The sequence below is a fragment of the Hipposideros armiger genome, unplaced genomic scaffold (genome assembly GCF_001890085.2).
Source record: "Hipposideros armiger isolate ML-2016 unplaced genomic scaffold, ASM189008v1 scaffold_69, whole genome shotgun sequence".
NCBI lineage: Eukaryota > Metazoa > Chordata > Mammalia > Chiroptera > Hipposideridae > Hipposideros > Hipposideros armiger.
Window position 1 is genome coordinate 1563049 of NW_017731419.1, and position 2657 is coordinate 1565705.

A 2657-nucleotide genomic window follows, 5' to 3' on the forward strand; every position below is an offset into this window, starting at 1 on the left:
AAAGGATATTCCAACTGCGTCCTGCTGCAGGCACCTGGCACTCCCCACCTGAGGAACTCTCGCGGCCCAGGTGGAGCAGATGGAATGCTGAGGAATAATGCTCCCTGGAGAGCCCTCAGCCAATGATGGGTGGGAGGCAGAAGGAAAGGCCCCAGTTCCTTGCCTCTCCGGTGGGGCGCCTCTGAGGCATGGCCTACACCCTCCAGAGGTCCCCAGCAGATGGCACCTCGGGCGCCACAATGATAATCTGCTTGGGGATGCACCCGCTATTGGCTTCCCCACTGCCTTCCTTGTGCTTCCTGAGATCACCTCCCAAATAACGGCGACACTCATGCCTTGTCTCAGGACAGCCTTTAGGGGACCCAAACCAAGACAACAGCTACTGGTTGAATGGCTGCCACGAGCTGACACTGCGCTGGGCATTGTGGAGGTGACAAGGGTGAGTTGGCGCCCAGCACAGCCAGGGGCAGAGACGAGGCTCCGTGGGGTGCAAGGAAGCCTTTCCACCATGCCGGGCAGCGGACCCAGGCGGGAAACATCTAGAAAGAGCACAGTCTCTGAGCCTGCCACATCTGGGCAGCCCAGAAGAGGGCTGTGTGGGACGGTGGCTATGAAGAGGTGGGGGGCAGGGTGGGCGGCCGGTGTACCTGTCAGGAGGACCGGCACATACGGAGGGCTGGAAGCTGGAATCCATAAGCCCTGTGCAGTGCAGGGATGGCTGGCTTCTGCCATGGGCTTGTGACTCACCTCTGCCCTGCAGTAGCTGGGAGGGCTGGGGCAAATCACTCAGAGGCAGTGAGCCTTTATACGCTCCTCTATAAATCAGTGCCACTGCCAGAGTCCAAGGGAGGACCAAGTGAGTTAGCGTGCTTGGACGTGCTTTGCAACGTGTGGTGCAGATGGTAGTCATTTGGAGACGTGCTTCCTTAAGAGGGTGGACATCTGTGCCTGGGGCCTTAAAAAGACTACACTCTCACCCTCCATGAGGAGCAGTGGGGGTTCTTGAAATAGGAAGAACAGGAAAAGGCTGCCATTTCCAGTGGCCTTGGTGCTTGAATTAATAGTAATGTTTGGTTTTTATGACCTTACCCACGTGAACAAGGTGCTCTCAGCAGTCCTCCCCTGAAAAGGATATCTTACCAATTTCATTCTCATTATTTTATTAACTGCCTGCAAAGTGTCTGGCACTGTGCTAGGGCTGCGGGAGAGGTGGAGACACACAGTCCATGGGCCAGTCATGCTCTGGTTAGAAATGCAGACCTGTGAATACGCAGGTGACGCTGAGCAAGCCATTGCGCCTTCTATACGCCTCAGTTTTCTCATCTATGAAATGGGGAGAACACCGCTAACCTTATACAGCTGTTCAAATGACTCATCAACCTGATGGATGTGAGAGAACCTGTCAAGCCCTTGCCTGGGAGCCTAGGAAATGGAGATTACCATGGCCACTCTGTATTCACTGTCACCCCAGTCACATGAAACAGCATAAATGTACTTAACAACCAATGTGGCCTATAAAACATAGGGCATCTGAACTGAAGGAGTATAGCACATTTTATTTACCCAGTCATTGTTAACGGACATCTCAGTTTTTCCCTATTAACAATGTTGCTGTGGCTTTCGGCTTTCGGCTCGGAGGAGGCGAGGTGCAACTTTCTTCGGTCGTCCCGAATCCGGGTTCATCCGACACCAGCCGCCTCCATCATGCCGCCGAAGTTGGACCCCAACGAGATCAAAGTCGTATACCTGAGGTGCACCGGTGGGGAAGTCGGTGCCACGTCTACGCTGGCCCCCAAGCTCGGCCCCCTTGGTCTGTCTCCGAAAAAGGTTAGTGATGACATCGCCAAAGCAACTGGTGATTGGAAAGGTCTGAGGATAACCGTGAAACTGACCATTCAGAACAGACAGGCCCAGATTGAGGTGGTACCTTCTGTCTCAGCCCTGATCATCAAAGCCCTCAAAGAACCGCCAAGAGACAGAAAGAAGCAAAAAAACATTAAGCACAGTGGGAATATCACTTTTGATGAAATTGTCAACATTGCCCGACAGATGCGGNCACCGATCTTTAGCTAGAGAACTCTCTGGAACCATTAAAGAGATTTTGGGGACTGCCCAGTCTGTGGGCTGCAATGTTGATGGCCGCCACCCTCATGCCATCATAGATGACATCAACAGTGGTGCAGTGGAATGCCCAGCTAGTTAAGAACTACAAAGGAAAATATTTCAATTAAAGAGCATTTGGCAAAAAAACCCAACAATGTTGCTGTGAACATTTTACATATGTTTTTGGTGGACATATGTACACATTTCTGTCGAGTGAATGCTAGGAGTGGAAATTTGGGGACATACCGCATGCATATATGGAACTTTAGGAGATAAGGCCTCACAGTTTTTCAAAGCAGATGGTACTAATTTCCACTCCTATCAGAAGTATGGGAGAGGTCTCATAGCTCTGCACCTGGGCCAACATTTGGTATTGTCAGCCTTAAATTTTAGCCATTCTTGTGGGGTAGTTGGATTGCACTGTGGCTTTATTTTGTATCTTCCTGATGACTAATTCAGTAAAACATACTTTCACATGTTTATTGGCCATTTGGGTGTTTTCATTCATGAAACCATTCAAATCATTGGCCTATTTCCCTATTGGATTGTCTGTC

General features: G+C 50.7%; 1 pseudogene; it reads left to right on the forward strand.

The window, feature by feature from the left end:
• Positions 1 to 1619: 1619 nt before the first annotated feature.
• Positions 1620 to 2245, forward strand: LOC109382738 (60S ribosomal protein L12 pseudogene; annotated as a pseudogene).
• Positions 2246 to 2657: the final 412 nt, after the last annotated feature.